The 22,394-nt window shown below is 42.7% G+C and overlaps 1 pseudogene across 1 annotated transcript; it reads left to right on the top strand.

Moving 5' to 3' along the window:
* Positions 1-13,514: 13,514 nt before the first annotated feature.
* Positions 13,515-21,447, top strand: LOC148854319 (phosphate transporter PHO1 homolog 3-like; annotated as a pseudogene). Its single transcript, XR_016113040.1, has 13 exons — positions 13,515-14,521; positions 17,156-17,507; positions 17,931-17,979; positions 18,102-18,173; positions 18,857-18,986; positions 19,161-19,281; positions 19,464-19,720; positions 19,809-19,913; positions 20,024-20,068; positions 20,166-20,315; positions 20,477-20,756; positions 20,860-20,996; positions 21,118-21,447. The product of XR_016113040.1 is annotated as a phosphate transporter PHO1 homolog 3-like (transcript).
* The last annotated feature ends 947 nt before the right edge of the window (positions 21,448-22,394 follow it).

Raw genomic sequence — 22,394 nt, 5'->3', positions numbered from 1 at the left:
CACCCTACTCCCTTTCTCCATATCATTTAAATAGGACAGTACCATGGTAACCATATGGTCACTGATGGTGCGCAATCTGACCAGTCCTAGCTATCAATGACCTTGACTCTGACTGAAGTAATGGGGAGCCTGAAACAGAGAAGATGAGGGAACTCTGGGAGGAATCCGGTGAGATTGCTCCGAAGCTCAAGTTAGTATTCTCTCAAAGGCAAGATAAAACCAGATGGCGCAAAGTTCACATACCTTGTTGTTGGGGGTAGGGGGCCTTTTATAACCACTTCACGCACTCACTCCGAGGCTTCTGTTAGGTCGGGTATGATTACTTCTGTGCTTCTGTCAGTTCGGGTGTCATCCCTTCTGCTGGGGCAGAACCACCACTGCTCCTTGTCGGAGCTGTCTCTGTAACTAGAGATGGCGGTGGTAGGTGGCCGTTTGAAGTGCGGCTGTCAAGCTTCAGATCCCAAGTCAGTCAGTTGCGCCGCCCCTGGATACGAACTTCCTCGGTGTTAGGCATGGTAGAGTTGTTCAGTTCGGCGTCCTGGAGGTGAAGTGCTGGAGTGTTGAGCGAGGTGAAGTCTTGAGTTTGGATAGAGGTGTGTCCCGAACTGCCATGGGCCAGGCCCGTTCGGGTTATTGTCTTTTGTGTTTGGCTCGGGGCCTAAGGGAGAGTTTGGGCTCCTTGTAGGGAGTTCGGACTGTTGGTAGGGAGTTCGGACCACTGGTTCCTCCCATTGGTGCTCACGCCTTGAGCGCATTGTTGTGCCAAATTGTTGCCTTTGCCACGTGTTGCATAATTACGAGGTCGGGCCAAATCTTCCTTCATCAATTTCCCCCCACTCCTCGTGCCAAGGGTCTTGCCCTAGCGCAGGGAGTTCGCGAGGTGGCAGGTGGATTTGTCCCGTACTTCGAATTTCGATAGCACAAGGTGCGTTGATAATGTTCTTTGGGTTTCTCAAGTGCCCAAAAGGCGGGAGACGCGCCGACCTGCCTACAAATGCTAACAAATGTGGTGGCGTGCGCTTATTTCAAATTTCAAAAAAGCGCGCCACTAGGAGACGTAACAATGGGTCTTTTTGAAATTGAAAAAACGCGCCGCTACCGCTTGTCAGTTTCAAAAAGACGTGCACTGACATTTTGTCAGTTTCAGAAAGACGTACGCCAATCACATCTCGGTCTCAGGGGACGTGCGGTTAGTGCGAATGCGGGCCGTCGGACTGGCTTTGATCTACACTGTTGGTTCTCGGTTATTGTGGGTATAAATAGTGGGAGACCCCAGTCGCTTTGTCACTTCTGCGTTTTGCTTCTTGAGCTTGCATCCAAGTTTCAGCTCGCGTCTAGGCTTTTAGTTCGCCTTCAAGGTTTTTTGCTTATTCCAGTTTCCAAAGTCTGTTCAAACCTTTTTTCGGGTGAGTACTTTCCTGGAATCCACATTTTCTCCTTGATGTCTAGTTTGGATAGCTCAAACGGTTCTTCAAGTGGGTTTGATGCAGGTTCTACGAACTGAGTTGCATCCCTCGGTGGCCTTAGCGAACCTGAGGTAGAACTTGAGGAAGAGTTTGAGCCCGTAGGCCGAGCGCTTCGGGTAGTTTGGCATCTACCTCTCGTCAAGGTCAGATGTTAAACAGGTTTGGTCCTTCGACCATGACGCCTGAGGGGCTCCAATCCCTTATTACCTATTACAACTTGCTTGGGGAGTATGCCTATTTCATTTCTTCGGGTAGCTTTCCTTGGGAACACGATCTTGAAGAGATCGTGATATTCCGAGAGCAACTCGTTGCGGGGCTGCGACTGCCTTTCCACCCCCTTCTTGTCGAGGTCATGAACCACTTCGGTGTTACCGTCGGCGAGCTTCACCCGAACTCCATTCGTAACTTGGTAGGGACAATCTCCCTTTTTTGCGAACATGGATTTCCTTTAGACTTGGAGATATTCTCCTCTATCTTAATGCTTAAGAAACAAGCGGGTCCCCTTCCCGGGCGTAGGCGAGCATAGTACCTATCTCCTCGTTTGGGTTTTAAGCTCTTGCACAAACTTCCCAACAAGGTCTCGACGTGGAAGCGGGACTACTTCGGGGGGCGAAGTGTACTAGGGTGGACGTTTCAGACCGGGTGGGGGATGGCCGCCCTGACTCCGGTATTACGCTTGATAAAATGCCATCAGTATCTGACGAAGGCCAAGCTCATTGTGGCCGGCCTGAGTTCGGGTAGGTTCCTTGCTGAGAGGTTTCTTGTTTTGGTTAGTTCTTTCATTTTTTCTGATGTCGAACTCTTTTTTGCAGGTGTGATGGACTCAGAAAGGACTCGTGGTGGGCACCTGTTTCAAGGCATGAAGAGGAGGAAGCGAGTCGCAAAGCGAACTCGTGCCGAGCTGCCATAGGATGCGGAGCCTCAGGTACCAGACTACCCGTTAGAGGATCCGCCCAAGGAGCCCGATGTGGCTCCTCCAATGCAAGAAGCGGCAGGGGCCTCTTATGCCAAGATCATTCACACGGAAGCTCCCGCCTACTCTAGTGCTCCCGCTTACTTTGGGTCCGCTTATACGCGAGCTGGGCCCTCAGGCTCGGGAGCCCAAGGGGAATTCAGGAGCGTGCTGTCGCCAAACTACGCTTTTTAGAAGAGTAGGGAGGCCACCTTCCCCGAGGAGATTGCGGCGTGGACCGATCTTCCTTTGAACAAGGTCGCCTATCGTGCTGCTACTCATGCTATGGTGGTGAGTCAGATTTCTCGTCGGGCTTCTTTGCTTTTATTCATCTTGCTGTCATTCTCTTAATCACTTGTTCTTTTCTTTTGGTAGGTGAATTCTTCTATCCATGCCTTAGCGGCCCAGGTGGAGAGGAGCTCGAGGCAGGCATGAGCTGCCGAAGAGGCTTTCCGTGTTGTCGAGGCCATGGGGTGGTTGTGAAGCACATGGCGGACCTGAGGTTGGATCTGTAGCATCAGGTTGAATACCTTCAGGAGGACATTAGGGAGAGGACGCAGATCTTTTCTCAAGGCATCGAAGATGCCAAGAAGAATGCCATTGATGAGTACATCGCCTCGCCGCACTTTGATGACCTGATGGTGGACTCATACAGAAGGGGTTTTAAACTAAGCCGGTGGATGATCTGGAACACGTACCCCGAGCTCAATATCAGTGCCATATCCACTTCGCGCATAACTCAGGAGATGGACAACACTACTGATGGTGAGCTAGATTCCGAGGGCGAGGCAGGACCTTTGGGTATCGTTGAAGTGCCTTCTGATAATGAAGAAGTAGCTCCGGGCCTGTAAATTTTTTTTTTTGAAATGTACGCTCCCTTATATTGAAATGGAATGACTTTTCTTTTGGAGTGTTAGTTGTTCTCTCCCAAGTTGTCTGTATTTTCCGAACTGATCCGCTTCGCCTGAGCCTTTGGCTGGATTTTCTTTGCTTGCTTATGCCGAGGTTCCTTCGTTAGCTCGGCATCCTGGCCCTTGGGCTCTAGTAGCGATTTTGTCCACTTCGCTTGGCAGTCTATAGGTAGTATCGCCTTAAGTTGACGATGTTCCATGCTCGGGGTACTTGTTTACCCTCTAAGGTTTTGAGCTCATATGCCCCCTCGAGCGCTCTCTTTACTCTGTAGGGCCCTTCCCAATTTGGTCCAAGTTTGCTCACGCCGGGTTCGGGCACCATAATCTTACGGAGAACCATGTTGCCGACTCGGAAGCTCCACTTCTTTACTCTGGCATTGTAGTACCGAGCTACTTTCTGCTGGTAGACCGCTGTTCGGATGTGTGTGAGGTCTCTTACCTCATCCAGTAAGTCGAGGTTGGTACGTAACTCATCTCCGTTTGTCTGGTCGTCATATGCTTCTAGTCGCAGTGTAGGTATTTCGATTTCCACTGGGATTACAACTTCAGTGTCGTAGGTGAGGTTAAAGGGGGTCCCTCCTGTGACAGTTTTTTCTGTAGTTTGGTGAGCCCATAGAACACTTGGTAGCTTGTCCGCCCACAACCCTTTAGCTCGGTCTAGTCGTGCTTTCAGTTCGCGGAGGATGGCTCTGTTTTTGTCTAACCGTTTGCCTGCGGGTGTGCGACCGATGTGAAGTTCTGACGAATTCCCATATTTTGGCACCATTCTTGGAACTTGATATCCTCGAACTATTTGCCATTGTCGGAGATCAGTATTCGAGGTAGCCGGAAGCAACATACTATGCTCTTTCCAAAAGAAGTTATGTATGTTTCGGGCTGTAACTGTTGCTAGAGGTTCAACTTCTATCCATTTTGTGAAGTAGTCTACTGCCACCACTAGGAACTTTCTCCCACCTGTTGCTGGTGGGAATGGTCCCAGGAGGTCGATGCCCCATTGCTCAAAAGGCCATGGGCTGGTGAGGTATTTGAGGTCGGAAGCAGGCTAATGGTCGATATTGGCGTGCTTCTGACACTTGTCGCATTTTCTGACAAGCTTGACAGCTTCTGCCTTCATCGTTGGCCAGTAGTATCCTTGTCAAAGTGCCTTTGGGGGGAGGGCTCTGCCCCCCAGGTGTTCTCCGCACAGACCTTCATGAATGGCGGAGTACAAGCTTAGCTTCGGCAGGTTGCAAGCAATGCAGGTAGGGGAGCGTGTAGGACCGTCGGTACAACCGTTCGTCTATTATGACGTATTTGGCTGCCTGGCGCTGTACACTCTTGGCTGCATTGTAGTTCGTAGGGAGGGTTCCATCTAGCAAGAAGCTCACGAGTGGGTCAATCTAGCTCGACTATGCTTCAAGGATGGGAGCGACCTCCTCTGCCCCACCGAGAATGCTAGGCCGAGGTAAGTCCTCTATGTATACGGTTCTCATGGTGTTATGACTCGTGTTGGCTAACCGGGACAGGGCGTCGGCCTCAGTGTTCTCTGACCTCGAGATTTGCCTGATGAAGTGTGACTGGAAGTTGAGCGGAGCCTCCTTTACTTTCGCCAAGTATGCAATCATGGAGAGCTCGAGTGCTTCGTATTCGCCTGTAACCTGGTTGACCACGAGCTAGGAATCACTGCAGATAACTACATGCTTTGCTCTTACCTTTTGCGCTAGGTTCAGCCCGGCTATTAGTGCTTGTACTCTACCTCGTTGTTGGATGTTGCAAACTCAAAGCGTAGTGCGTATTCCAATTTCGTGCCACCCGGGCCGCATAGGACTATTCCAGCCCCGCTGCCCTGCTGGTTTGAGGAGCCATCTACGTGAAGGATCCAGGGCTCCTCATCCCAATTCGTGCTTGGCCTAACAATGAGAGATGCCACACTGGCTGCTACTTCACAGGGTTCATACTCTATTGGCTTGGGAGCTCCAGGTTCACCCGAACTGGGGATCTCGTGCTCAACCGGCCTAGGGGCTTCGAGGCTGAATTTGCTAAGGCTTGGGCTTTAATGGCAGTTCGTGGCTTGTATTGGAGGTTGTACTCGCTGAGCTTGATGGTCCACTTCGTCAGCTGACCGGAAACCTTGGTCTTGAGTAAGACTTGCCTCAGAGGTTTGTCAGTCAAGATGATGACGGTGTGAGCCTGGAAGTATGGACGGAGTTTCCGAGCTGCAATTACCAGTGCATATGCTAGCTTTTCATTCTGCGGGTATCTCGTCTTTGCCCCCTACAGGATTTTACTAACATAATCGACAGGCCGCTGGACCTGATCTACTTCTTTTATTAGTACCGAACTGACCACCTCGTCGCTCACCGAGAGGTACAGTTCTAAAACCTTACCCTCCTCGAGCCTGGCTAAGGTTGGCACAATGGCGAGGTAGCTCTTTAGTTCATCGAATGCGAGCTGGCAATCCCAGGTCCATTCGAACCCTTTGCCTTTGATTGCCTTAAAGAAAGGCAGACAGCGGTCTGCCGATTTGGACAAGAAGCGGCTCAAAGCGGCTATGCGGCCATTTAGCCTCTGAACCTCTTTTACTTTTCGGGGTGGTCTCATATCTAGGATGACCTTTATCTTGTCCGGGTTGGCCTCAATACCGCGCTGGTTGACAATATATCCTAGGAGCTTACCCGAGGTGACACCGAAGACACATTTGTTGGGGTTCAGTTTCATGCTAAATTGACGCAGAATTTGGAAGACAGAATCTAAGTCTTGTATTAATTCCTGTGAGAACTGCGTTTTGACAACCATGTCATCTAGATAACACTCTATTTTCGTGCCAATTAAGGGCCGAAAAAGCTTATTTACAAGTCTTTGGAAGGTCGCCCCAGCATTCTTCAGTCCGAAGGGCATGACCTTGTAGCAGTACAGGCCGAACTCGGTTATGAAGCTGGTCTTTTCCTCATCGGATTGGTCCATCCTGATTTGGTTGTAGCCTGAGTAGGCATGCAAGAAGCTTAGCAACTCATGTCCCGAGGTCGCGTCCACTAGGCGATCAATTCTGGGGAGGGGGAAGTAGTCTTTTGGGCAAGCTCGGTTCAGGTCGGTGTAGTCGACGCACATGTGTCACTTGCCGTTTGCCTTTTTCACTAGCACTGGGTTGGCTACCTAGCTCGGGTAATGAACTTCCCTTATGAAGTTCGCTGCAAGAAGCTTTTCGACCTCCTCGTCGACCGCCCTCTAACGCTCTAGGGCTAAGTTGTGTTTATTCTGTCTAATGGGTCTGACTACAGGGTCAGTGTTATGTTTGTGAGTTATAAGGCCAGGGTCAATACCGGGCATATCGGCTGCGGACCACACAAAAATATCTAAATTTTGAAATAAGAAACTCACCAGTTCGGTTCGTAGAGGCTCATTGACGGAAGCACCGATCTGTAGCGTTCGAGCTGAATCTATAGTCGAGGTCGGGATCACGACCGTTTCTTCTGTGGGTGAAGCTCATTCCTCGCCCTGCTCCATAGGCCGCTCCAGTTCGAGGTCGTCGACTGCCTTGGTTTTTCCCTTCAAGGTGGCAACATAACACTTGCGGGACTCAAGCTGGTTGCCCCACGCTACCCCCACACCGAAGTCTGTGGGGAACTTCATTGCCAGATAGTAGGTGGCGACCATTGCCCGCAGAATATGCGTAATTGGCCGTTCTATTATGGCATTGTATGGGGAGGGGGTCGCGACCACCAGGAAATCGTGGCTGAGTCTGACCGCACAAGGCCATGTGCCAACTTCCACAAGTATTGTTATCTTTCCGAGGGGCCTGACTTCCTCTCCGTTGAAGCCCACCAAAAGAGTGTTTGCGGGTTTCAGCTCGCTTCTCTGCAACTGTAGCTGGTCAAATGCCGACTTGAAGAGGATGTCCGCCGAACTACCTGAATCCACAAGTACGCGTCGGACTTCGAAGTCGCTGATCCTTAGTTTTATGACAAGCGCGTCATCGTGGGGGTAGTGGACACCTCACGCGTCGTCTTCTGTGAAAAAGATCGGTTCTTCTGTCTTCAGCCTCTTTGGAGGGTCCTGTTCTTCTCGGGCTGTCTCGCAAACTAACGTCCGGTCTACTACCGAAGTACATCCTGCTACCACCGAACCTCCCACTATCACATGGATGGTTCCCCGAACTGACCTTTCTTCTGGAGGTTGTCGCTGCAACGCTTCGGCCGGTCTGCTGTTGGATTCGGAGGCATCCTTTCTGTGCTCCCCTTGCCAACATGCCTTATTATTATTATCATTATGCTGTACAAAATTTCTCAAGTATCCGCGACGGATGAGTCCCTCTATCTCGTCCCGGAGATTATTACACTGTTTGGTACTATGACTGTGATCTCTATAAAAACTACAGTACAAATTTTTATTTCTCTCGTTTGGATTACTCTATAGGCGAGGTGGCCACTTTACGTATGGGGCGTCCTTGATTGTCATCAAGATCTCGGTTCGCCTTGTGTTTAACGGCGTGTAATCCGTCCGAACTACTAAGGGAGCTCGGGACGGCTGGCTTGGCTTCGCCTCCCAGGCCTGGTTTCTTCTGTCGCCTGGGTTGGAGGGCTCACCTTCTCTTTTTCTTTTTTCGACCCCGCCTTCTGTTCTTTGGTTGATTTCTTCCTCTGTTCTCATGAACTTGCCCGCGAGCTTGAGGAATTGAACTCCTTGTGCGTTACTCCTCTCTTCGCCGCCACAAGCTATACTGCGGGGTTTAATCGCGGTATCTGCAAGCATGCTTCATTGAACCGCTTGATGTAGCCCTGCATTGATTCTCCTTCCCTCTGGACTACTCCGAAGTTGCTTTCCTCAGTTCTGGGACACTGCTTACTGGTAACGAAGTGTGTGGTGAAGATCTACACGAACTGGGTCCAGCTTCTTATTAATCCGGGGGCTAGGTTCCTGTACTAGGTGCGGGCCACGCCCTGAAGGTGGTGGTGAAGGCCATGCACATGCATGATTCACTGGCCCCAGCGAGGTGCATTTGAGACTGAAAGCATCGACATGGTCGTTGGGGTCAAAGGACCCATCATACTTGTCCAAAGGTGGGAGCTTGAAGTCTCTGGGCATGGGAATTGCCAGGAGTTCTGATGCGAGGGGGGAAGGAACTGAGAGAATTGGGGCAGCTTTTACCTCGTCCGAGCTCATCTCTTCCTTACTTTTGAGCTCGGGCAGGACACGGGTGGCAGTTCGGCGTCTTCGTCGGCACCTTCGTTGAGCGGGCCTAGTACTGGTGCTGCTGGCCTCTGTGTTGCCGAGTTCGATGGGCCCGAAATGTTGGTAGTTTGATGCTAGGGCACTGAATCGGTTCTCTGTGAGCGAGAACTCAGGCTTGGAGCGCCGATGTGCTAACTTTGCAGGCGAGGTTCCCGACCCGCCTGCGAGCTACGAAGCGGGGGTGAATTTCCTTTCATTTCGGCCTAGGGATGAGGCCTGGCTATTAGGGGGGCTCTAGAGTTGGGAGGCTTCTCCTCGGTGAGGGCGTCCACCCTGAGGGGAGGCCTTAACTGGCTTCGGAACAGGGTGCCGAGGTGGAAGCATTGACTGGTTCATGGGTAGCTGAGGGAACTACTGCTGATAATGGTGTTGAGAGAGGTGGTGTAGTACTTGGTGCTGCTGGAGTTGATGCTGCTGAAATTGTTGCATTTGGGCTTGCATTGCCCGCATGCATTGCATTAGGTCATCCAACTGGTTCTGGCGGGTCGCCAGTGGGACAGCTGTTGGTTTAGCAAAAGTTGTTTCGATAGGGAGTGGAAAAGGGGTGTTCAGGGCAGGAAGGTTTAGGGGCGCCACTGCTTGTGGCGCATTCAAGCTGTAGATCCCATCCACTGGAAGGGGGATGGTGAACTGTCCGATGCACACCCCGGTGGTGTTCATTTTTGTGCCACGTCTGGCATTGCTGGAAGAAGCCATGGGTGTTGGAGTTTTTTGGAAGAAGATGAGGTCATGAGAGTTTTAGAGGGAGGCTGTTAGAAGTGTTACCACAGACGACGCCAATTGATGGTGCGCAATCCGGCCGGTCCTAGCTGTCAACAACCTTGCCTCTAACTGGAGCAACGGGGAGCCTGAAACGGAGAAGATGAGGGAACTCCGGGGGGAACCCAGTGAGATTGCTCCGAAGCTCAAGTTAGTATTCTCTCAAAGGCAAGATAAAACCAAATGGCGCAAAGTTCACATACCTTGTTGTTGGGGGTAGGCGGCCTTTAATAACCATTTCGTGCACTCACTCCGATGTTCTGTCAGGTCGGGTATGATTACTTCAGTGCTTCTGCCAGTTCGGGTGCATCCCTTCTACTGGGGCAGAATTGCCACTGCTCCTTGTCGGAGTCGTCTCTATAACTAGAGATGGCGGTGGCAGGGGGTCGTTTGAAGTGCGGCTATCAAGCGTCAGATCCCAAGTCAATCAGGTGCGCCGCCCATGGATACAAACTTCCTCGGTGTCAGGCATGGTACGGTTGTTCAATTCGACGTCTTGGAGGCGAAGTGCTGGAGTGGTGAGCGAGGTGAAGTTTTGAGTTCGGATAGAGGTGTGTCTCGAACTGCCATGGGGTAGGCCAGTTTGGGTCATTGCCCTTTGTGTTTGGCTCGGGGCCTAAGGGAGAGTTCGGGCTCCTTGTAGGGAGTTTGGACTGTTGGTAGGGAGTTCGGACCGCTGGTTCCTCCCTTTGGTGCTCGCGCCTTGGGCGCACTATTGTGTCGAGTTGTTGCCTTTGCCACATGTTGTGTAATTACGAGGTCGGGCCAAATCTTCCTTCATCAGTCATCAAAAGACACACATACATACATATACATACGTACATATATACATACATACATACATATATATATATATATATATATATGTATATGTATATATATATATAGATAGATAGATAGATAGATAAATAGATAGATAGATAGATAGATAGATAGTTACATTTAAGAAAGAAATTGAGAAATAGAGAGAACAAGTGTGACAATATCAATACAACATAATAAAGTAAATATATATATATATATATATATATATATATATATATATATAGATATAGATAGATAGATAGATAGTTACATTTAAGAAAGAGATTGAGAAATAGAGAGAACGAGCGTGACATTATCAATACAACATAATAAAGTAAAATACTAATAAATCAAATAATCTAAATAGGTTGAGGTTAGATAATCAAACATAAAAATCCAATAAACTTCCACTAAAAATAAAAACTATTAACAAAACTTAGTAAAAATTAAAATACATTTATCTTTGGTTTTCCTTAAAATGTCAATTAAAAACATTTCAATTCAACACAAATTTAATAAACACTAATAAAAATAAGAAATTTAATTACAAAAATATTAATCAATAGTTTTAATAATATTATGATTTAAAAATGGGTTAGATATATTGCACATAGAACCTATGTTCTAATGTTGTATTTTGTTTTATTTATTCTTTTTATTTTATTAGATAACTTTGTATTAGTGTATTTTAATTAATTAATTAATAATATTATTAACATTAATATTTTTTATGAGTTGAGACCTTTACTATGCATAATGCACATGTTGTATAAGAGAAATATAAAATAGAGGACCCATTGTAGAACCTATTTTATCACTTGGAAAAAGAAGACAAGCTAAACAGGTCTATGTTGACCCATTTTCGAAAATGGTTTCAATTCATCTGGAAACTGGTAAGGTGTAGTACACGATACACCATATTTTAATACATACAACAACAACAACAATAATAATAATAATAACAACATATAATAATTTGAAACTAATAAAATTTAGTAGTTCCTAAGTTAAAAAATAAAATACAATTTAATTATATTTAAAGATAATTAATATTAATAGGATAGTTAAAGTTAATAATAAAAAGTGAAAAAAATAGTGTAAACCATTAATATAATTCATCCAAATTACTAAATTAGTAAACCATTTTTATAATAATTATTAAAATAAAGAGCTAATTATTTTAAACAACACTGCATTCCTTCCTTAGTTATAAGTTTTGGTTCTTTCACTTTCCTTGATAAATCGCATGCATAGCATGGGTCCCTACTAGTCTTCTTAATGAATTCTTATTCTTATCTTCTTCTTTATCTTGCTTTCTTAGATGGATTTCCAAGGAAATTGAACTCCAACACTAATGTTTTGGGTAAATCAGGAGTGGATAGGACAGAGACTTAGGATCGAATCCTGCACCTGGGTTGGGAGATGGGTTACCCCCATTGTGTAACCCTTCAAAAGAAAAAGGAAAAAAAAAAAAAGCTCAATGCCTTTGTAATTACCAGAAGGGGCTTGGGTTGGTCTGAGTTAGTATTATACAATGTTATGGATTAGGGCTATTGGGACATGGCCATTCAAATTTTGACAAAAACCCAATCCGAATGTACTCAAATTGCACCCCTTATCAGCATATAAAGATATTTGCATCAGAAGCACCCCTAATTTCTATTTTCTTTTGGAAATTTTCATTTTTTTTACTCTAAATAATGACATAATGAGTAAATCATTAAATGGCATTAGGGTTGCTCGTGGTTCGGCACCCAGTACTGCTAGTTTTTGAAAAACCATGAACTGAAACCAATTAGTGAACGGGCATTGATGCCCAAAGGGAAACTTCATTTCCCTCACCTCAAAAAATTTTTATACGATTGGGACGGTGAAAATTGGGTATTGATGCCGAAAGGGACGTGAACTATGTGGTGTTAGATGCCACTTGTTTTTAAAAAATGCCAAACTGTTTAATTAGGTTAACCGGATTTTTTTGGTTGAATTTCTTTAATTCAATTTGATTTTTCAATTTTTGTTGAACACCACTAAAAAACATTCATTCACATCAACAATAACGCATGACTATGAACGTGGCACTAACCAGGGACTCAACCGAACCTGACTATGCACGACTTTTAGGCCCAGCCCATGGGTAAGCCCACAATACACCACATCTCTGCGGTGTATTGAGAACATTTTTTAATGGTGATATCATCATTCATAGTATTATCATCGAAAAATATTCTCATTACATGGAAGAAATGTTCTGTGGGACGTTGTGGGGGCAGTCTTGTAGAGAGGGGTGATTCGGTCTCGTAGTATATTGGTAATGGAGAAATCAAAGTTATTTTCTTTTTAATGGAGACCGCCCAAGTTGCACTTCTATTAATATAAAAAATAACTGGGTCAACTTCTTCATAAAATATATAAAAGACATAAAATACTTGTACTAATATAAAAGACTAATAGTTGACATAATATATAGAGAGCAATCGCTAATCTATTGATGATAAAAAGTACATTTAAATGGTTGAAGGCTCCAGCTAACTTTAAAACCAACAGAAATGGAGCTTGGGAATGACCGCTAGCTGCGGTTGGAGTTGTTATTACTTATTACAGGCGAGATGAGTGGGGTCAGTTCATTGTGGACCGGGCCAAGGTCAGTTGTGCATCTCCCGAAAAAGCAAATGAAGGCCTCTATCTTTCTAACCCATGCGCCATGGCTCCATGGCTATATGAGTCCATTAACGGAGATATTTTCAATGTACAGCTGTGGGTACAATGTCTTGATTCTGATATTCTTTGAATGTGAAACCTTTATGGGCCTGTAGGGTATCAAATAGACTGAATTTGAGTTGAATGGTTTCAATCAAAAACAATTTAAACAGGTTAGATCATCCAATAAGACATGTTGAATTGAGTCAATTCAGCTTTAATGGTTCAAAATATTTATTAGGTTGGGTTGAAGCTAGCCCGTCTGTAATGAATTTATATTAAATCGGATTGGATTGAACCAATATCTAATCCATCGTACAGGTTTCAAAGGATCAGGTTTGGATTGGTCCCGATCTAAATTAAATCAATTTAAACAAAGTGGTTCCAAATTATTCATGTTCGACCGGATTGAATTGGACCAATACCCGGTCCACTGACGGCTCTAGTGCTGCCGTGCTGGATTGTAAAAGTATGTTATCAGATGAATTCGTATGGGCTTGCCAAGTTTGCTATTAAAGGAAAGGACAAAATTCTACCCGGGGTCTACTAAAAGACCATGTGGACTGTAAATTTCAGAATTATGCAGTGAACTGCAGTCCGTATGATATTTGTCAGATTTTGTACGGTCATCGATCATGGATGAGATGTAAATTGATGAATGATGAATAACTTTACCGTAGGGCTTAAAAAGATAAAAAATAAAAATCAACCTTTCAGAAATCCCTTTAATCTTTTCGGTTAAAATATAACTTACAAGTTGACAGTATGAAGTCATAAAACCATCTTCTCTTTCAAAAATATTAGAAAGAATTCCTTTTTCAGCAGATTTTTTTTTTCGAAAGCCCCTCAACAGATTAAACAAATCTGAAATTTATCAACGACATATTTGTCTGCTTTTTAAAGTCTGTCTTGTTTTTCATTCGTTCAGATCTGAGGAGAGAGAGAGAGAGAGAGAGGCGTGGTTTATATCTCCTCTTTGATCAAGAAACCACAATTGAGCTGAATGAACTGTATAATGTTCGTAGTGTAGGTGGAATTTATTTCATCCTCTCTGTGGACTGTCCTTCACAGTAGTACCAAGAAGATGAAGTTCGGCAAGGAGTTCAGCTCACAGATGGTGCCAGAATGGCAAGAAGCCTACATGGACTATAACCATCTCAAGTCCCTCCTGAAAGATATCCAACGCTTCAAGCTTAGAACCAATCCACCGGCGAATACAGCAGCAGGTCCTCACTTAAAGCGGAAGATGACATTGTACAGAGCCTTCAGTGGCCTAACGCAGAGGTACCACAACCTCAAAAGCCCCACCAGCCGTGGAGGAGGAGGAGGAGGAGGAGGAGGAGGAGGAGGAGGAGGAGGAGACGTTGAGGACCAGGTGATACTTGTGAAGTCAGTGCAGGAAGAGGGATCCGATGGACATTACGAGACCAATTTTCTTATGTCATCGGAAGAAGGAGGGGAGTACGAACTGGTCTACTTCAGGAGGCTAGATGAGGAGCTGAACAAGGTGAACAAATTTTACAGGTCCAAAGTGGAAGAGGTGAGAAATGAGGCAGCCATGCTTAATAAGCAGATGGACGCGTTGATAGCGTTTCGGATCAAGGTGGAAAACCCCACGTTGGTATTCGACCAGTCGGCGGAGATGAGTCGTCTTGCTTCAGATGTTGCCACCTCCGCCGCAGCGGTGATGGCCTCCACTCCCTCCGGCGCTAGGAGAACAGCCGGTTAGTAATAAACTCCAACCAAAATCGATCCTCTCCTCTGTATTTCTTGTCAGTACAGTTTTGTTGGTTTGTTTTTGCTAGCGATACCGACACTGGCATCACCATGCAGAAATATCCAGAGATAAATTGTATCTAGCGCCCTAGCGGTAGCGGTAGATGATGACAAGTTCTGTATATGACCATTAACCCGTGTCCGTGTGGCTAGGATCGTTTACTAGTGGTAGTACTGGAGCCTCGAATGGGGGATGCAGTATATGAAAATTACTACACTACCCAGTAAAAATCGATTATCGAGGCAAAACAGGTCTAAAAAAAGTCAGTAGTACCGTTAGTGAAACGCTGAAGTAAGGCAATTGAGAGATGAGATTTTTTGTTTTTTAATCTTTCGAGTCAAAGAAATGCAAGTGGTCCACTGAGTTAGGTTGGGGTGGGGGGAGGCACTGGACGGACATAATGTTCCATAATTGTGGTTTATGATGCACCTTGGAATTAAAGCATTGCTTTGTACACGTAGGCTACGTTATGTCATCAGTTGAATTTAATGGGACGGGTACAGGAAGGAAGAGCAACCCAGTCAGTCTCAATTAATGTGGGTCATGACTGAGAGTGTGGACCTGCTCCTCACATGGGACACCTCACACGGACCCATACCCTCATCTCACCATGCATTGCGAATATCTCCCCTACTTTTTGTTATTAACTTGTTGTTCAAGGGAAGATGTTCTCAATCTACAGTGGCATGGGGCTGTGAAGTCCGTGTGAAGTGCAGTTTGTTAGGAGCAGGTCCCCACGAGATGACTGATGAGGATGATGAATCCTGACGTGTCCTTGTGAACTGGATAAGGCTGCCCATATATTTTTTAATTTAATCCTTTTTAGCCTCTCTCTCTCTCTCCTGGATTCCTCAATTTTTTTGTCAATTCATTAATTCAAATACCCGTAAATTATCTCTTATTATTGAAATAGTTTTTTTTTTTTTGAATTCTACTATTAGATGACAATTGACAAATACAATTAATTCAAAGAAATGATTAACATAGTATCGAAATTCATACGGTGAGGGATTTGATTGGTCAAAGCCCTTTCAATATCATGTATTTATATAGATTTCCCTAAAAACATAGAAATAGATCAACATGCAAAATTAGAAGAAAAAAAAATCGGCCATGTCTTTAGGGCTATGGATTGGTATTTGGCATTGGATTGTATCCGACCACAATTGAATCTGATCTAATTATTAAAACTTCAAATCAAATCCAATCCAAAATCCAATATATTAGACTTCAATTGGATTCTGATTCAATTGAATTTGTTATAATATATTTAAGATAAAAAATTAATATGTTAAAAAATAAATTAGTTTTTAATTTATAAATATATAATAAGTTTTTATAAACATAAAATATTAATTTTATTAATTATAAACTTTACGTAATTATATGTGATATTTATGTGCTTACATAACTAATTATATATATTTTATGTGTAAAAAATTTAAATAAAAACATTTTACGGTAAAAATAAGTATGGAATGGATGTATTATTTAAACAAAAATAAATATGATAAAAAAGGGTTATTTTATTATTGATGGAAATGGCTGAAAACATACACACCAAACAAAAGAGCCTTTCACCAATTGATTGGATCATAAGGTTCGATGGTTCAGCCTAGGTGTGCAATTTAGGTGAGCTCAGGCTGAGAATTTATTCAAATTTATTGGCCCAGCCCAAAAGAATGAACCCTAATTCAACGACATGGATCATTGGGTCATTAGCTTAGTTCAATTTTAAGTTTTAGGGGGTGAGTATTTTCATTTCCACTTGCCTCTATCATCAATTAATGGGGAAAAGACATGGCAATTTATGTCTGGTGTCTAAGCCTCATTAGTTTTAAATTTTGAGAAAAAGACTGTAAATTACAAATTAGGGACTATTCTTGAAGTAAGTTAATTAGTATTTTCTTTCTAAATATGAAAGCTTTGGAATGTTATATACATATATGGATTCCATCAATTTCATTAATATATGTGTTTGTCTGTCTGACCTGAAATTTTATGACCATGGAAGTTTATTTCCTGATGGATGGACCTGGACAGGTTTTAATGTTGGGCAAAAACTGGACCATCCCTAGCTGAATTCTCTATTCCCAAAGGTAGTTGTGTTTGGTTGTGATGCAAACGTAAATATGTACTCAATATAAATTTCTTCTTTTTGGTTTAATAATGCAAAGTATAACCCGTTTTTCTATTTTTCCAGTTTGTTTGAAATCAGTACAAAATGTAGGCCACATCATTAAATGCCTCAAATTTTCAGTCAAACACATTCATTATGATCAAAAGAGCACAAATTTATAACCAAAAAGCATGATTTTTGACATCTTAATCATTATGTTTTTGTATGGCAACCTAATGTGATCTGGTTATTAGACATTTGTATCACAAACAAATGTAGGGCTTATAGACCCATTGTCTCCCAATGCCCTGTGTACAAACAAACAAAATCTCACCTGAAGTTAAACTCCTGTAGATAATTATTGACGATTGAGAGGGGTTTAGGCGCTCTTTTAGTTTATTTGCATACAATGCAGCTAAATATCTTCAAACGTTCATACTTTCCTGGTGAACTAATTTGCAGCAGGGCACATGGAGGCCATAAAGGAAGTTGAACTTAGCAACAGAGGGATCTCGGAAGAAGGGTGCAGTCAAGAAACAGATACGGATGGAACCAATACTACCCATCACAGTGTTGGGCGTGAAACTCAACCAAACAGCATCAAGGTGGCTAGACCAGCTCCCTTAGAAGTCCTTAACCGTGTGAAGATCAACAACACACTGGAGACTCCACGTTCCACTCTAAGAGGTGTTCTCAAAGCTTCTAAGGGAACAGAGTTGAATTTCAGAAAGAAGGATCTTAAGAAAGTTGAAGAGCAACTGAAGCGGGCATTTGTTGAGTTCTATCAAAAGCTTCGGCTGTTGAAGAGCTACAGGTACAAATTTAGGGTCTGTTTGATTCATAGTTAGAATTGAAATCCTCTAGAATTGGAATTGGAATGGTTCATTCTCATAGTCTGTTTGGTTCAAATAAAATTGAGAATGAGAATTAAAATCAACATGAATGAAATTTCATTCCTAAAGGAGGGACAGGGAATGGCCATTCCCTCAAATGGGGGAATGCCACTCCAACAGAAATGAGAATGGGATTTCGATTCTGTCCGACCAAATATTTAGAATCGAAATATCCTATTCCGATTCCAATTCTAGACCCCTATTCCTGCAAACCAAACGGACCCTTAATTGATTACCATCAGCAACTAGCATTGAGCTTGCAGTAGTGTATCTTTGATTTTCTGTGGCTTATACGTATTATTGGCCGAGTGTATTTATCATTTTGCTAATGATCAATTAACCAGCTTCCTCAATATCTTGGCATTCTCGAAGATCATGAAGAAATATGACAAGGTCGCATCTCCAAATTCTTACTCAAATGTTGTCTTTATATTTGAATTCCCAACTAAATTTGTCCAATGCGAACCTGGCCCTGAAACCCAGGGCTACTTACTTTGTAAAGTCTTTTATTGCAGATCACTGCAAGAAATGCATCAAAAGCCTACTTGAAAATGGTGGATAACTCCTTCCTTGGCAACTCTGATGAGGTACAACATCTCACTCTGTATATATATTCCCATTTTAAATCAGGGGGCTCCAAATTCCAATCAAAACTCATTGACTTCATTCGATCATCAAAATCTGATTATAATGTCTTAATAAAAACTATTTATAAGAAAATAAAACCCTAAATTAAGACCCTCAATGGATTTTTTTTTTTTTAACTCAAGTCCAACCATTAACTGAAACCTTGTGAATGAGACAATGACATTGACACAATTTGACTGAAGAATATTTACACTATCTTTGTCCTTTATCACATCACATATGAACAGATGATGCATCCAGTACATGAAACATCTAGTTTTGTTTATATATTGATTGCCAAAGATGAAGTAATACTATCTTATTAGATTGGGAATAAAACCCTGAATTGACTACTATAGTGTAGAATAAGACTTGTAGGATCATAATTTCATATGGGTCTTATGAATTTGGCACTTCATATTGCTGACTTTGATGAATTATATATCCCATGGAAATGTCATGGATTTGAACATATATAGTTTGGGCTTTAAGCTTATTGAAGATGACCCTTTCTTCCATTTTCAATGTTTAGCGTTACATAATAAATATACTTCATATGAACAGATGAGCATTTATATATATATATATATATATGATTTATCAATTAATTTGATGAACCTTGTTTGGCTTCGGCTCTTCACAGCCCACTAGACTCATGGAGAGGGTAGAAGCTACATTCATCAAGCACTTCACCAACTCAAACCGCAGCAAAGGCATAAACATCTTGAAGCCAAAAGCAAAGGCTGAAAGGCACAGGATAACCTTTTTAATCGGTAAGTTGCTACTTATTTTACCAATTAGGATCCAATATTTCTGTTACACATAACCTGTCGGATGGACCTGCGGTGTTTGCTTGCATTTAGTTTAATGTTATATCCATTGCCATTGCGTACTTTATAGCACTTGGTTAAATCATTTCTTAATATTCTACCCTGCTCAATGCTCAGGTCTATTTACCGGCTGCACAATAGCTCTTATCGTAGCTCTTGTTGTCATTATACATCTCAAAAAGCTCATAACATTGCAAGGGAGTACAGTATACATGGACAACATGTTTCCACTTTATAGGTAATTAAAGTAATAAATACTAAGCATATTATTATTTTTCCTTTTCTTGGGTTTCATGGGCTGGGTCTACTAGGACCGGCTTGCTAGGCTTATTGTTGGACTACCATATAGCCTTGAATCTTGATCTGCCATAAGGCCCATAACCAGATATGATGATGAGTGAATTTTCGTGGGCCTTGCAGCTTGTTTGGATACATTGTCCTACATATGCTCGTGTTTGGGGCGGATATATATTTCTGGAGGCGATATCGAGTCAATTACGGATTTATATTTGGTTTCAAGCAAGGGACGGAGTTGGGGCTTCCGGGAAGTCTTCCTCCTCGGCTCTAGCCTTGCAGTTCTTGCGCTTGCCACTGTCATCTCAAACCTGGACATGGAAGTGGATCGGAAAACAAAAACCTTTGGACCCAGCGAACTACTGCCTGTGGGACTGCTCATCGTATGATATTCTTCTTTCTATTAATTTGCATAGATTGATTTAATCATCTGATATATTGATCTCTTTCGTCTCCCCATTATACGTGTAGCTTCTACTTGTCATATTATTCTGCCCCTTCAATATTATCTACCGCTCAAATCGCTTCTTCCTACTCCAGTGTGCATTCCACTGCCTCTGTGTTCCTCTCTACAAGGTATATAATATACCCAATAAAAAAAACTTGTATATGCCAAAGAATTGTTTGGTTCATTATCATGATTCATGATTCATGAATGTGTTTGATAATTTTCTTTTCTCTTACAGGTTACCCTCTCGGATTTTTTCTTGGCCGACCAGCTAACAAGTCAGGTCTGATATCTAAAACAGTAATATTGTAACAACATCTTTTGGCCGGTTGGTTAATTAACGAGTAGTGGTATGTACATTATTATGCTTGTTTTGACAGGTCCAAGCAATCAGAAGCCTGGAGCTATACATCTGCTACTATGGTTGGGGAAATTACGAAAAGAGAGAACACAAATGCAACGTTAGTGGCGTTTACAACACTTTCTATTTCATTGTGGCCGTAATTCCATACTGGTGCCGCTTCCTTCAGGTAGGTTATTGTTGTCCCAATATATCTACTGATGATGATTCAATTCTGCAACTAGCCAACTAACATCAATAAATAGTAGCTTTCATATATTTTCCAATCAATATAATGTCGGCGGGCAGCAGCACTTGACATTTTGAAGTTATATATTTAAATTTAATTAGTGTGCTAGACGGTTTTACGAAGAAAAAGACCGAATGCAAGCATACAATGCGCTCAAGTACCTATCGACGATTGTGGCTGTCGTCATGAGAACAGCTTACAACCTGCAAAAAGGTAGAGATTTGGAAAATCCTAGCGATAACAACTTCAGTCATTTCGGCAGTGGGAAGCACATATTGGGATATTATCATTGACTGGGGACTTCTGCAGCGTCACTCTAATAACCCCTGGTTGAGGGACAAGCTTCTCGTTTCCCATCAAAGCGTATATTTTGGAGCCATGGTAAGGTGTAAGAATTTAATTAGGGATAACATACGTTTGATGCAATCATAAAAATGTATGTGGCGCTCATTACTCATTATTCTCATTCCGACCTCCCATGCAGATATTGAATGTGGTGCTGAGATTTGCGTGGTTGCAAACTGTAGTGCCTCTCAAGCCCAGGAAATTACACAAACAAGCCTTAGTTACGATTTTTGCTAGCCTAGAGATCATTCGTCGTGGGATATGGAATTTCTTCAGGTTGGTATATAAAAGCTTCACCGATCGATCAGTGAATTAGGTTAATTATATTAGTGCTTCCAAATGCATGCATTTGTCACTGACGAGACCTTGAACTTGAACCCTTTTAATCCATCATCAGGTTGGAGAATGAACACTTGAACAACGTTGGAAAATATCGTGCATTCAAGTCAGTACCTCTCCCCTTCAGCTACGACGAGGACGATGACAAGGATGAGTAATCATCCACACATCCACATAGTCTATTAGTCCATAGCGGGGGAGAGTAGTAAATTTTCTGCACGCTCGTCGCTTGTCTGGACGGACGTGAAGCCAAATCAAGTATAAAATATACCCCTTGTTTTATTCATAAGCGAGGGCATGTCCATGTGCAAGAATTTAATTTTGTATGATTAGACGTAGCAGATTTGAACTTAATTTTAATGGAATGCTTCTTTTTCATGCTTGATTATATTTTTTCTCAATGTAAAATGCATGATACATAATTTTGTCTTCCGGCCCTTCAAGAAAAGGAATTAACTTTGTTTCAACCCATTATTAAAACAAATTTATACGGTGTAAAAAATTAGAATTCGGATTTATTCCTTAGAGAATTGTCTTCGTCACAGCCTTTCGCAACCCTGCATTAGGAATATCTCAGTCCTTGTGTTTTTATTCATGGAAAAATACTCTCAACATACTATTGGAAGGGACTGTTAGGATAATGTGAGTACACTTTTGTGATGTCAACTCTGATTTCCAAAAATTAGGGGTACACTCTTTTTTTAATGGGAGAAGTAGACTGTACTCCACATCAGAAATCTGAAATTGCAGCTCCCTCTTAGTCTACTAGTAGCCCCCCTCCCCTATAAACTGCATCCTGCCCATGGATTCGGCATCGCTTTACAGTTACGATTCATCCCACATGTACAGTGGGGCTCAGATTTCTAGGGTGGACTGAACAATACAAACCCCTTTGTTAATTGGACTAGATAATGGTGACCAATCTGTCCCCCACTCCAACCCCGGTGTTTGTAACAATGTTTTTAAAACTTACCCAGAGGATGAATCATTTTTTCCTTTAGGTCATGGGTCATTGGTTCAGCCGTCCGGGTCGAATGTATCAGACCATACCACATCAGTAATATGTAAATTCATACATATATGTATATATATGCATATACGTACATGTGTGTGTAGGTTCGTATAAACATGTATTTTATATGTACAATTATATTTAAATTTTATTTATAAAAAAAATATTAAAAATTGTAATTTGATGCCAAAAAAAGATTTTTTTTTGTGTGAAATTCGGGAGAAAAATGCATAGATCTCAAAAAGTTACCCAAAATAAGAAAAACCCACTTTAATTGGAAATCGGAGTGCAAAGTTATGATTTTCCAAAGTTTGCATACACAT

This window comes from Nelumbo lutea, chromosome 4 (assembly GCF_056320005.1).
Source record: "Nelumbo lutea isolate HS-2025 chromosome 4, American lotus-T2T, whole genome shotgun sequence".
Lineage (NCBI taxonomy): Eukaryota > Viridiplantae > Streptophyta > Magnoliopsida > Proteales > Nelumbonaceae > Nelumbo > Nelumbo lutea.
This window is presented reverse-complemented; position numbering and strand designations above follow the sequence as displayed.